General features: G+C 38.6%; 1 pseudogene; it reads left to right on the top strand.

Moving 5' to 3' along the window:
• The first annotated feature begins 415 nt into the window (after nucleotides 1–415).
• Nucleotides 416–896, top strand: LOC102968837 (annotated as a pseudogene).
• The last annotated feature ends 14,306 nt before the right edge of the window (nucleotides 897–15,202 follow it).

The raw sequence follows: 15,202 nt of genomic DNA, 5'->3' as shown, positions 1-15,202 counted from the left end.
ATAAGAACGATGTGGTTTGGCACTCCAAGGGTAGCTTGGGCTGCTGTGTTAGAATGGATTACAGTGGGGCCGGGAGGTGAACATTGGCAAGGAAGCAAACTGCTTCTAGAAGATACATCTGACAACAATGCTTGTAAAATTAATAACCTGGCTAAAATGATGGTAACAAGTCCACATCTTTTAACTTAGGTCTTTATGTCATGGCCTTCAGAGTGGCTAAAAGTTCTATGTAACCCAAGTACACGAGATAACCAAATCACTATCCCAGACAGGTAACACCTGGCTCTAACTAATGTGATACCAAGGGCACTTCCATAATTCCTTAGGGTGGCAGCCCTAGGTTACTAAGAAGTCTACCTGTTTCACTTTTTTTTTTTTTTTGGCAAGAACTGCCGTCTTCCAATAATTCACCAAAATGACCCACACAAAGCAAAAGAGGAGAGGTACCCGCTGTATGTTCTCTATGCCCTTTAGAAAACATGGAGTTGTTCCTTTGGTCACATACATGCGAATCAAAAGAAAGGTGATATTGGGGACATCAAGGGCATGGGCAGTGTTCATAAAGGAGAGCCCCCCAGACGTCCCCATGGCAAAACTAAAAGGGTCTACCGTGTTACCCAGCATGCTGTTGGCATTTGTGTAATCGGCCAAGCACGTTGAGGGTAAGATTCTTGCTGAGAGAATTAATGTATATACTGAGCGTATTAAGCCCTCAAAGAGCCTTCCTGAAGCATGTGAAGGAAAATGATCAGAGGAAGAAGGAAGCCAAAGAGAAAGGTACTTGGGTTCAGCTGAAGCGCCAGCCTGCCCCACCCAGAGAAGTGCACCTTGTGAGAATACACAGAGAGGAGCCTGAGCTGCGGGAACCCAGTCCCTATGAGTTCACGGCACGATAAGTATAAAAAAACCCATAAGATCTCAAGATTGTATTTAAAGAAGTCACCTCTTTCACAGGTGATGTATTTCGCAGTAGAGGACGTCCGCAGAGATGTAAGGATTTGTGTCCTTTGAGAATAGCCATATCACATACTGAATTTTAAATGTCTTTGTGATAAAATTCTCATCACTATCTTACAATCTCAGCATAATTTTTGTTAAAAATTGAAGACTTGTGTCTATGCTCGCTGTATTTGCAGAAAGGATGGATAGGTGTCCCCCACTCAGTTGAAGTGTTTCACAAAAAGCCATGTGGGCACCAAGAGACCCAGCAGGATGTGACGTGCAGGATGAGGACCTTGAAGAAAAGTGGTTACAGGTTCTGATCTGGAGCCAGATGGTAAATGCAGGTGTCATGTAAAAACCGATACAGACTTGGGAGCAGGCACGCGTCCCTGGAAATCTGTAAACACCTCATAAACGATTGAATTCTTACATCTAAGCAAGTAAAGTCGGGGTCATGGTTTTTACTCGGGCGTTTGAGGACAACGTGATTTTTAAACTAGTGAAATCTGAGACGTAAGTACTGGATACGTGAGGAGAAGGTGTAATAAATACTCTGAAAGAACTTACAAGTTTATTTAGGATTTGTCTTCCAAGTGAACCCTTTTCCCTACATGTTGTTATATGGCTGTCAGGGGCATGCTGCTACAGACCTGTATTTTATCTGAAGTTCCTATTTTGAAAGCCACATTTGGTGCATGCAAATAGAAAAAGATGACACAATAGGGCAAGAAATCTATAGACGATGAGAAGGCACGTGGGCCCACTTAGCCATACTTTAAAAAGATTATCCTAATACCCAACAGTACAGTTCTTAATTTGGTTTCTAAGTACACTTTAATCCAGTCATTGTAAATCACCACCCCTTCAGATACTAAGCAGAGGGAGACACGAACATATCCTTTCCAACGTTAGAGGCAAAAGTCATGTCCGTAACGTAACACATGCTGTGCTCTGTGTGCGTTCCTACATAGTGGAGGTGGCATAATGTGTCCCGAAATTTCTCTTCATCATGAGGGTGATGGGTTACATTCTAAAATATTTGAGAAATAAAGATAAAGAAAGTAAAATCAGATTGTTTTAAAAGAAGCATTTTATTTTCATAAAACACCACACACACACGCACACGGGCAGGCAATTTCTGAAAGGGCTCTCAGTGATGCTCCTCTCCTGATGTTCATATCCTTTCCACTCCCCATGACACAGGGTTTGAGATGAATCATGCTTGAGATTAATGGCTTCTGAGATCAAATACCAGAACACTGTGATGCTTTTCTTGCTCACAGGGTCTTGGCTTCTAACTTGCTGTCTCTGGCGTGACCTGCTTCATGGAAAAGACCCATGTATTGACAGTGGGGAAGCCCCTGGCCGATGGCCAGTAAGGAAGGGACTGAGGACCCCTCCCAAGAGCCCAGGAGAAACAATCCTGCCAGTGACCTCTTGAGTAAGGAATGGAAGCGTGTCCACTCACCCTCAGGGGAGCCCCCAGACCACGGTGGCCCCGCTGACACCTTCCCTGAGCTTCGTGAGGTGTTCAGACCCAGAGAGCCCCGTGAAGCACTGCCTGGACTTCTGACCTACAGAGACTGTGAGACAGTAAAGGGTTGTTGCCTTAGTGACTAAGATGTGGGGTAATTTGTTAAACAGAAAGATAGAACCAATGCACAAAAGTAAACCAAGTCACAAGAGAAAACACATTTTTTAGGGGGAAAAATCCCTACATGCTGGAACTGGAGGCAGCTGCCATAAATGATCAGAGTTAACATATTATTTGACTGCAGCATGTGACTGTCATAAAGCATCTTTGCCTTTTAATCTGTTAGACACTCAAATAGACAACCAAAATATTACAGAAATGTATGCTGTGAATTAAGAAAGGCATAGAAAACAGAGAGGATATGGGAGGTAGTTAATAAAATGTTATCAAAGTCAGAATTTATATATTAGAGGAAATGGCAAGGATTCCAAAAAGATGCACACCTCCTTCTCTGGGAATAATTATTACTCCGATAGTATATTATAATAAATAGAGTTCTGAGTAACAAATTTGTGGGAAGTCTAAGCAGCAATCCAGGTAAAAACACACCACTCCTCTAAGGAGGAAATAGGAGAGGACAATCCTACACACTTCCCTAGAAACATGTTGTCTTTTCTTACAAATGTCTCTCTTATAATGTTACCCACAAACTGCAAAGGCCCCCCTTCCTAAAAAAATAATAGTAATAATAATTCCATCACTAACTGTATTTCATAAGTAAAATTTCCTTCATGATATGGAATTATGTTAATTTTTGAATACAGGCTTTTCCCACCATTTTGTTAATAAGTACTTCATGAGAAGGGGAAAAATCAAAAGTCTTTCAAAAGCCATCATACCTCGATGATTCAAATCAACTCACCAGGCTTATGACAGGCAGACAATATAAAAATAAATTGTCCCACCAAAGCTAAGTTGATTACTACTGACTACATACCTGTGTTCTTCTAAGATTTTATAAATTGCCTGTGATTGGAGCTCAGATGAAATTAGCTTGCTGATTGTCCGTAACCATAGGAAACACTATTCACGGAAAGGTAAAACAGAAACTAATCCTATACATACACAGTGAAAGGAACGTAAATAGGAAAGAAAGTGATCTAAGCACAAGTGTTGCACAGAACAGACAATAAGAATCAACCACTGTATAACGTCTCTCATAAGGGCAGAGTCCTCGGCTAAGTAGGCTTGTGTCTGTTGATGAATGATGGCTGCAAGGGTTGCTTTCACAACATACCAAATGTGGCGCTGAACTTGAAATCAGACTGGTGCTATTACCTTGTGGGGTTTTCACAATGCAGACAGGTCTAGAAATTGTTTTGTTGCTGTTGTTGTTCTTGCTGTTGTTGTTTTGGTTTGGTTTTTATCAGCTAATATAACATTGATTATGGTTAGGAAAGGGTGGATGGGGCATGAACAGAACTCACTGGCTTAGAAACTGGTTAATATACACAAGCAACATCATTGTGCAGTGAAGGCCTGGATATCGGACAGCACGTTTCTTTAATAAGCATGTTTCATTTAATAGCCTCTAAATGTCTAGAAAGTCTAATCACTAGTTACAATATTGTTGACTGAGCCAGAAATTATAGAAACAAAGACATATTTATGGGATATTTTCTTGGAGCTGTAGTAGTCTAGCATGAATTTAGGGTAATAGGCATAGAATTGATAGGAATAGTAGTCAGAATATCCTTGTCTCTGGACAGTGAGAGAAATACCTCCAAATTGACTAAATCTTCCTCTTTAAACTTTTTGCTATCATGTTGTCATTACTTTTTATCGTTTCAAAACATGCCCCAAGCCGCCAAGTTTTAGATTCTTTGATATTTTTGGCTTTAAAGTGGTCTTTCAGCACTTTTACCCCAAAGAGTAAACTCCTGAACTCTATACCTGAACTCTATACCTGAACTCTATACCTGAACTCTATACTAATTCTAGCTGTATTTCATGGAGCCCTTAATGGGCAGCCATGGGGAGGAATGTGCTGCTTAATCACTGAGAACAGTGATTCTAGGGCCAAGTGTCTCATTCCTACTTTTGACCGTTTGGAGGCAATCGCTTATTCCAGGTGAAGAGCCTTCCTGCAAGAGTGATGGGGGTGGCCGCACATGTCTTTCTGCTTTGTCAGCTTCTGTTGTCCATAGGTCATTGTATCCCATGTGCCCACCGCCCCCCCGCCCATGTGTCCACCAACACAAATGATCTAACTAAGTTTACCAGGAAGTGGAGAGTGTATCCATGCTTCCCTTCATTGTGGTGCATCACATGGGAGGAACAAGTCACTACAAGAACACAACAGCGAAATATGAAATTAAGCACTTACTTTAAGCTGGACCTCAAGATGCCTTATCTAGCCCTCACAATCACATCACAAATTTACAAGATAAGAAGACTCAATAAAGATAAATAACCTACTGGGTATCTGGGTGGCTCTGTCAGTTAAGTGTCCAAGTCCTGGTTTTGGCTCAGGTTATGATCTCAAGGTTCAGGGGATCGAGCCCCACATCACGCTCTGTGCTGACAGTGCAGAGCCTGCTTGGCATTCTCTCTTTCCCTCTCTTTCTTTCCCTCCCCTGCTTGTTCTCTCATTTAAACATATAAAAAAGATAAATAGGGGCGCCTGGGTGGCTCAGTCTGTTAAGCGGCCGACTTCGGCTCAGGTCATGATCTCACGGTCCGTGAGTTCGAGCCCTGCGTCGGGCTCTTTGCTGACGGCTCAGAGCCTGGAGCCTGTTTCGGATTCTGTGTCTCCCTCTCTCTGACCCTCCCCTGTTCATGCTCTGTCTCTCCCTGTCTCAAAAATAAATAAAAATGTTAAAAAAAATTTTTTTTAAAAATTAAAAAAAAAAAAAGATAAATAAGTTCCCTAATGCCATACAATCAGTAAGTAGGAACTCTGTAATATGACTGTTTCTGACTTGAAAATGCTTTATTTACCCTGAACTATCACCAAAAATCCACATTTACATAATATTGCTCTCACATGTCCTGGATGGATCCCAAGGTTAATTTGGTACAATTTCATTGCCCAGAGGATCTCTGATTTATTCTCTTCCAAAATGTCCATCTATGTTATATATCAACTTCTACTTGGAAACAACCATGGCTGAACCTATGCATTCCTATTCCCTCCTACAACAATTTGCCTACTATCCACCTGCCGGCTTAACAATGAAGACCAAGTTCTTATTGAACTGGAAGTCCCTGAAGGCTTATCTCATTGTCTTTTCCCCCTAAACTCACCACACCAGTATATTGAGAATAGCCTCCATTTGTGGGTACAAAGTTTAAAAGACTCTCATTTATTTATTTATTAAACCCATAGCCCTGCCATTATCATTTATATTATTTCTACAGAATGTAAGAATTCATTTAAAGATGGAATAATATAAGGTAATCATTTTATTGCCCATTTATTGTTAATACTAGGAATATAGTTTGCCAGAATTACAGCAGAGATCATAAGCACCTGAAATTCTGTGTCCCAAATGCATTTCCTGTTATCAATAGGATACATGTGTAATATTTGCATCCTCTACATTTAAAGTATGTAAGAGTTATTTATATCTTGCAAGAGAGGTTCTCTGGTGCTTTTCCTACTGAAAAAAAAATTCTGTATTTAAAACAATCTATTCATTAGACACTGGGGACCATGTAGGTACATAGACTATCTGGAAGGGATACCAACATTTCAGCATCCAGGACTTCCAAGGAGTTTTGGGTGGAGCTACTTCAATTCTGATTAAATAATTTTTCTTTGTGCATTCTGCCTTTGTACTTATGTTCCACATTCTTTTTTTGGGTATTAGATTGAATGTTATCTTGCACTCTTACATGGAATTTCTTAAGAAAGAACTATTGACTTTTTTTTTCTTTGCCAGACAATTATTTGTAGTAGTGGATGGCCTATCCGCTGATGCTGATGTTCAACAACATCCCTAACCTCTCTCTACCCACTGGATGACTCCTCCTCCCCCAGCTGTGATAACCAGCAGTGTCTCCAGATGGTGCCAAATGTCTCCTTTTAGGCAAAGTCACTATTAATTAAGAACCACTAATCTAAAAGATTTTGCTTCTGTATCTCATGTACAAATAAAATTATAGTCCTAGAGATCACAATCTGGGTATGTGTGTGTGTGTGTGTGTGTTTCCTGTGTCATGGGTCCCCAAGATCACACTCAGGTTGGATGATTCACTACGAGGATTCACAGAACTCAGGATATTGGCATATTCACAGCTATGATTTATCGCAGTGAAAGGATACAAAGCAAAATCAACAAAGAGAAAAGGCACATCAAAGTTCAGAGGAAACCAGGTGCAAGCTTCCAAGACCTCTTTCCCTTTGGAGTCACAGAGATGCAGTTAATTCTTCCAGCAGTGGGTTGTAAGAATGTGTGGAGTTCTGTCCATCAAAGGAGCTCATTAGGCACTTAATGTTCACTGCCCAACATGTATGAAAACTCCAGACTCTCAGAAGGGAAGCAGTTGTTTAGCCAAAACCACATTGTTTGTACAAATAATTCATGTACAGTACGCCATGCTTGTTAGTTAATAATGATGGGGATTTTCAAGAAATCCAAGTTCCTAAATGCCAGCCAGGGTTCAACCTTGTAAGCAGGTCTTCCTAAGGATAATGGTCCCAGTCTGCTATGCTAACTCGATCTGCACACTTCCCTACACAAAGTTTTGTGAAATGCCAACTACATTTTAGGTACCCAAAGATTTACAGAATGAGTGAGTTAACCAAGTAATCAATCTATCTTGTTTTCCATAAGAATCCATTAAACTTCTTTATTTAGACTTTTGTTCCTAGGGATTCTTAGCTACATAGAGGGAAATATTCCCAGCAATGAAATATAATCACAAATTATAGAATTAAATAGAAGATTTTAGTTAATTATGCCACCCTTGACACGCATTTCTAGAAAATCTCTAAACAATTCAATATGTCACAGAGGACTCCATTTTTGGTGAAAAGAACATGGGACATGGTAATGTTCTGGTCATTAAATTCCCAGACACAACCACCAAGAGAATGAGCAGTGTAAATCTAGACTACATGAACAACCCTTTTCTTCCAAGAAGTCTATGCCATTTTGGAAGGTAAAATCACTCAAGGTAAATTTTGTTTAATGGTTGACTTATCTACTGTCCTCCAGTCCAGACAAACGGCTCGTAATTAATAGGATGGCTTGCAAAAATTAGCTTCACCTGTTTTTTCAAACAAGAGAAAGAGCCCCTCTTCTTATGCTAATGAAACCATATGGCCCTCTTTATAACACCTGTCCTCAGGGGTAGGTTGGGTTTTACTTTTGCAGGAGTCTTGGCCACCCACCCTCCCCCACCCCGCGTGCAGTCTTTATGAAGGGCAAGACTGTCACTGCTCTTGTCTCTCACCTTGGTCTCCCCAGAATCCTGCTGAGTCTGCGTCAAACTTATTTATTTTAATAAAGCTTTAGGGGATCACGGTCAAGAGTCCATATACCCCCAGGGTATTTTAGTTTAAAGGCAAGCCTGTTTAAAGGCAAACATGATTTTCAAAAAGTGTATTAAAGACAAATCAGCAGGCCTTTCAGGATTTGTTTCCTTGATTCTAAGGTGTGCTAAGAACGGTTCCAGATGGACTCTGGCACCATTCGTGACATTCGTGACGGCGCTTGGGAAGGTCCTTCGGTCGCCAAAACACTGTAGTAGACACCTCTGACATAAATAGGCACAAGCGTCTTCCACAGCGTGGCCTAACAAATAGCATCTTCTGTGTTTGCATGTTTTGAGAACAGGATTGGAAAACATTCATTAGACGAAGCCCTTTGCTCTTAAACGCTGTCCTCATGCCTTTGAATGCACGTATTTCTGGTTAGACAGAGAGGGTGCGTTGGGCCCAGGCCCCTGGCCATGAGTTTGTTTGTAGATTATTCCTCCTCCCTCTCTCCCTCCAACCTGTGCTGTTCGTGTTTCTTCCTGAAGAACTGTACCTTAAGGGAACTATTCTGTACCCATTATTTTCCAAAAGGTGAAAAGGGCTCAGCAAATGCTGATGTCTGGAAGGGTGCCTTGACTGAGATCACAGAGTTAACATCCTCCTGACAGTGGTCCAGGAAGCACGGTCCAGCTAGACGAGCCAGTGTGAACAACCTTCTAATTCCAGGCCGAACTTACTCTCCATATGCAAAGGTAACTACTCAAATAACTTTTTGCTTGAGACATTTAAGTTAAATGTAGTATTTTTGTAACAATAGACACGCATGGTTAATGATGATAATTGATAGAAACTGTTACTTTCAGAACTAAGAAGAAATACATGATCAGATCATTGTTTTTAAATACACTGATTCCTGGATCCTGAATGATGATAAAAGTTCACCCTAAGGAACATATTAGCAAAACTCTATTCCTTGCCCTGATTACAGGAAGATAATTTATTTTTGAAATATTTTACTACTGGGGTGCCTGGGTGGCTCAGTCAGTTCAGCATCCGACTTGGGCTCAGGTCATGATCTCGTGGTTTGTGAGTTCGAGCCCCGCGTCAGGCTCTGTGCTGACAGCTCAGAGCCGGCTTTGGATTCTGTGTCTCTTTCTCTCTCTGCCCCTCCCTGACTTGTGCTTTGTCTCTCTCTGTCTATCAAAAATAAATAAACGTAATAAAAAAGTTAAAAAAAATATTTTACTAGCATTTCAGTTCCTTTTGTAAAATCCAGATCTCCTCTTTTTCATTTTAATGCCTATGCTTTTTTTTTTGAAATTGGCTCTTCAAATTGGCCCCATTCATTCTTCTTCAATGTGAACAGACATCAGCCAGTTACTTCTCTCCAAGTGTTTCAGCTTAATATTCGCTTTTATTGTACCTTTAAGCACAGATCACAAAGGTCAATGTAACTGACAAAATTAAATGTGTGGTAGCTGAGTCTGAGGTTTAAAAACCTAGGTGCATGTCTGGGCTTTTTCTTGAGGAAATGAGTTAAGAGTATGGGCTTGGGAGTAACACAGAGCTGGGTTGAATCCTGGTTTTGCCTCTGCCTTGATTAATTAGTTTGAGCATCTTATTATTATTTTTTTTAACTTCTTGATTTCCTCACACATTAAAGGGAGGTGTGTGTGTGTGTGTGTGTGTGTGTATAATGCTTTCATTAGCAATAAATATTACTACCTCATTATCAAGGTTCCTACCCAGACAGATACACTGCCCATCCTCTCCGTTCTTTCCTCCCTCTGTCCCTCTCTCTCTCTCTCTATCTCTTTTTTTTTTTTTTTTTGGTCTTCCTTTATTTGAGAGTGATTTAAAATACAGTTGGGTAAATTAATCAGGATCCAAAAAGAAGTTAAAGATAGGGTAAAAAACCAATCACCATAGCCATTGCTTTTCCTCCGTAAACATTCCAGTCAAACAACAGAAGTAAACTGTCTCCTTAATGCATACGGTCAGTTAGGGCCACGACTTGGGAGTTGAGTGTATAAAGAACTAATTTCCACTATGATGAATCAAATAATGAAAAATGTACTTCACTGCATTGCATAATCCATCTTCAAGTTTTGTTTGTTTTTGTTTTCTTTAAAGATTTTTTTAAAGTAATCTCTACACCCAATATGGGGCCCGAACTTACAACCCTGGGGTCGAGTCATATACTTAACTGAGTCAGCCAGGTGCCCCAAAGTCTTATTTCCTTTTTAATTATTTTTTTAAAAATTTTCACTTCAATTTATTTGAAAATAATATTTTTGGAGATAATTCAAGCATGCTTTGCTATGAATTACCATTTTTCTAATGTTATTTTAAATCAATAATAAACTTATTTTTCTGTATGTAATGCAAATTGCATACTACTATATTCAGAATAAAATATAAATATGTAAGGAAAGTTGTTTAGTGGAAATAGTATTACAGGCTTATATTATTTCATCGCCGGTACTATCTAATTTTTGTCAGTTTACATAAGAAAAGATTGTTTGAAAACTGCCACCAGCAAACTGAATGACACTTAAAATTCAAAATTCTTAACTCAAACATCATCGCCAACAATAAAAGTTGAGTAATTTCTCAATTTCATTGGTGGGTTTTTTATCTGGTTAATATTTGCCTAGAATTACCCGCTCTGCGGTCAATGCCAAGCTCAGAGCCTGGAGCCTGCTTCTGATTCTGTATCTCTCTCTCTCTCTCTCTGCCCCTCCCCTGTTCGTGCTCTGTCTCTCCTTTTCTCAAAAGTAAATAAACATTAAAAAATGTATATCTTTATAATAAATATTGGTTAAAAGTGCACTAAAATCATAGCAAGAGAGTTAATAACATTTACTGGGCATATGGTCTCTATTAAATACTAAGCTAGGAACTTTTGAAACTATGAATATTAATGTTAAAATATATTTACATTAGGGAAAGTAATGTATCTAATTACAAAGCATCATTCAGAATAGGAAGTATTCTATGTGTAGGCATAACACACAGTAGTTTGTTTATTCTTTACAACTTTGCCAGATGAGGATTATCCCTACTATGCTAAAGAATTTTAAACTTGAGGCTCAAAGTGGTTAACATTATGACTGATGTATTTCCTGCTAGGTAGGAAGGCCAGAATTCATAATGAGGTTCATATGATTCTAAGTCTGTGATTGTTCTGGTATCTCTCAGTGCTGCCCAAACAGGTGTGCTTTTAAAATTGCTTATAAAATATGCACGAACAGATGGCACCTGTTAAACATATAATGGACATTAATACCCTGATATTTTCAAATATATGAGGGAATCCAGCACAAGAAGAGAGCTTGGAAATCTGCATTGTAACACCATGGCACCTAGTTCAAACCTTGAAAACCAGTTTCGTGCAACATTATGTTAGAGAGAACTTGGACGAAGAGAATTCAATGGTTTAACTCATCTGTTACTTAGCAAATTTCAAAGTCCAGCCTTGACACCAGTCTCTTCAATCCCTTTCTAGAGCTTTCTATATTGTAGCAAGGAAGCAGATTTAGATATAATATTTACAATGCTCATTTTCACAATCTAAAAGGTGAATGATGCTCATTCTTAATAAGCAAGAAGAAAAATATTCAGAACTCTTCAGTTATCTTTATCATCTCTCATGGTATAAGCAAAAGCTTTTCAAAAATGATAATTTCAGTAATAATTTACTTACAAAACATTTTGTTTACAAGCCTTTCCAAATATTTTAGGGAGGATATAACACTACGTTTCTACTTAGCACTATAAAGCAAATAATATCATGTACCAATAAGTCTCAACGTCCTGTTTCAAATCTAAATGAACAATGCCTAGAAAAAGCTTGTTTTCTTCTGAGACTATTATTCAAAATATTTTACCCTGATAAATAAAAACTAAAGTACATTTCTAGTACTTTTAATTTGCTTCACAAACTACATCTGTATTGCCAGGAATACAGACACTAACAGCTGTCGCAGAAGTGTGTAGGGCTAATACCATTTTGAACATCTCAAGGAATGAACCTGTTCTTTCTCATGTGTCATACAAATCCTTTTTGCTTTACTGTCTTCATAGAGTATATAAATCCCTGAACGAATACACTCAACTGGCTAATTCTATTACATTCTTTGACGTCTTATATGCTCCTAAAAGATAATGTCAATGTATCTTTAGGATTTGTAAGCGGTGAAAATGTCATGTAGCCAACAGACAGGAAATCACTGGTGTCCTGCTGGTTTATCAGCCGTCACGAGGGATTCACATGCATTCAGACTCGTCCACCCTTCTTTTCCTGTAATCAACAGCATACAAGGCAAGGTATCGGGAAGGATGGTGAATGGTCTGAACAAGTAAAACAGAGGGAAAGTCAATGGTTTGTACAGAATAAGCCCACCATTTGGGTTCAAATTAGTTAGTAACAGAGACATCTGAGTAGAGAGACAAAGAAGGAAGAACTTTAAACATACATCATATAAACATACCAAGCTTTGTAATTCTCAATGGTTAGTTTTTAATTCCGCAGCCATATACTGACTGCCTAATATTTATCACCTAGTAGAGATACACATAAGGAAGGAGTTCCCCACATATAAATACCCCATCATGTATGTTAAATATGTAGAGTACATATCATACAGATACATCTAGCACCAGAGGATGCTGGTTGGTATGGGTTAATAAAAAGGTGTGGATTCTTTTTAAAAAGTTACTCAAATTATATTCTCACGCCAACGACTTATCTTACCAAGTCACTGAATTTCTGTCTTCAAATTCTTTTTAACCGCAATTTAAGAATATGTGCCTTTCCTTCCCACTGTGCTATTTTAAGGATGGAATGTCACAGTATTTGTAAAAGCTCTCTGAAAGGCAAGAAGCAATGAACGGATACACTTCAGACTAAGAGGCTAAAATGGTCTCACTTGGTAGCATGTCCCTGAGCAGAGAAATGTGACCTTGGCCCCACAGGGTGCTGGCTCACTGCCTTAAATATGGTTATCCCAGAAGTTTACTACCCAGCTCTTTCCTGCTAACTAGAGTGGCAGACCCGAAAATGGACTAGTGGTTTTGGAGAAGACTGGTCGTCAAACTTCATGCAAGTAGAATCTTTAGATTGCAGTCTCTTTTTTAAAAATTTTTTAAGTGTTCATTTTTGAGAGAGAGAGAGCACACACAAGCGGGGGAGGGGCAGAGGGGGGCTGGGGTTGGGACACAGAATCTGAAGCAGGCTCCAGGCTCTGAGCTGGCAAAAGATCCCAAAGCGGAGTTCGAACCCATGAACTGCGGGATCATGACCTGAGCCGAAGTTGCACACTTAACTGACTGAGCCACTAAGGTGTCCCCAAAATTGCAAACTCTTTATTAAACTCCAGTTTAAGAGTGATAATCCAGTGGACTGAGATGGTGTGATGAACAAACACTGGGCCAAGGCTGCATTATTGCTATTCTTGTTAATTATTGTTTGACAAGGAATGGATGGACTCTTCCTTTCCATGGCTTGCAAGATATATTAAAAATATACAAGATCACATCAAACCAAATATAATTTGAACCAAGGATGCTCAACATTTAATTAAAATTAAATCCATTTTAAGTGTTGGAAGACAAAAACAATATATCTCCTTATTATGATATACATCAAATAACTTCAATTAAGGAGGATTTTATCTTAGTTTTTTAGTGGCAATCAGAATTAGATTTTCACTAGAAAGAAATTCTAAGTGAGAAATCTTGACACTAGTATATAGCATATCATTGAACTATTATCAATTTATCAAATTTTAAGAAGTTATAGTTGGCAAATTTGATTTAGACTCCAATTCAAAGAAAGCATTCGATACGGATATTCAGTTCTTTTAAAAATGCTTTATTTCAAATAAAGAAAAAAAAAAGCATTGATGGAAGTAACAAAATAGTGTGTTGCTTTTCACCCAGCAATTGATTATTAATATGTATGGAATATGACATAGCCAATTCACATATGTATGTTCTTCTCAGATTCAAGCTAGAATCTTTTAAATATATTAAGGTAACATGACTTGTCTTGTTTGTTCAGCTTTCCTGTAGGTAGCAAGCAATGTTGATGCTAGTTTAATTCTCTCATGGGGTACCAAGTCTATAGGAAATGATTAATATAATTCTTTTCTTGAAAACACATCTTACTATTATATGGATTTACTTGGAATTAATTAAGTTTATTCAAACTAAAATACAGCATAAATTTACTTGAATTAATATGTTCCATTCCTAAAATGCTTATGGCTCCTGCTCCAGTCATATCTACTACACCTTAGTGCAAAGTCTGATCATTGGAAAATACAATTACTTATAATCCCAGACACATTTCAGAAAAAGAAATATGAATGGGAAAACCAGGAAAGAACAAGATATATGATCTTAGAATGTAAATAAGGTAAGATACTACAGGTTTTATCGACACCACATTAAACATAAGCATGGATTCCGAATCAATCTAAACATAGCCCCACACATAAAGATCCAGCTGTATACTTTTAAGTTTAAACCAGTAAAGTTAGATAACTGATTACATAAGATTAATAAGAACAAACTAAAGATATCAATATATGTTGGCTCATAAGGATAATGCAGTGCTCTCCTGATTGGGTTATTATGGCTAATATTCATAATAATAAATGCATGGGAGCGTTTATTTATTACAGTGCAGAAAACAGAATGTGGTAGATGCTAATTCAGTGTTACCTGAAGTCTTCCTATCACATAAACTGCGTGAATGCTGGAACAAAAGCTATGTTATAACCTACTAGCACCCATCCTTACATAGAGTTGGGGACATAATAGGAGATGAGCAAAGTCATTTACCTTAAATAGGTAAATACAGAGAAGGGTCCTGATTGCAGTGCTGGGCTCCACGTTTGTGTGGCTTTCTGATCCAGTTTGATTTTTCTGCCACAGGTTGAGGACAAGAAAAGAAAGGGAGAGGAGAGAAGAGGAGAGGAGAGGGGAGGGGAGGGGAGGGGAGGGGAGGGGAGGGGAGAAGGAAAAGGAAAAGGAAAAGGAAAAGGAAAAGGAAAAGGAAAAGGAAAAGGAAAAGGAAACAAAAGAAAAAAAAAACAACAACTAAAAACCTAAGCCTAATGGGCCAAAAGGGTCTTTAAAAAAAAACACAATTTAATGGATTTCGTGGAACAGTAAAGGGCTTGATCAGAACTCTAGGACAACCCATCTGATGAACTGATGATGTCTTAAACAAACCAGTCACTTTTCTGCAAGAGAAGATTTTTGGACTTTGTCTTTTCAGGGCAAAAGACTTC

The sequence above is a fragment of the Panthera tigris genome, chromosome D2, assembly GCF_018350195.1.
Source record: "Panthera tigris isolate Pti1 chromosome D2, P.tigris_Pti1_mat1.1, whole genome shotgun sequence".
In the NCBI taxonomy this organism is placed as follows: Eukaryota; Metazoa; Chordata; class Mammalia; order Carnivora; family Felidae; genus Panthera; species Panthera tigris.
This window is presented reverse-complemented; position numbering and strand designations above follow the sequence as displayed.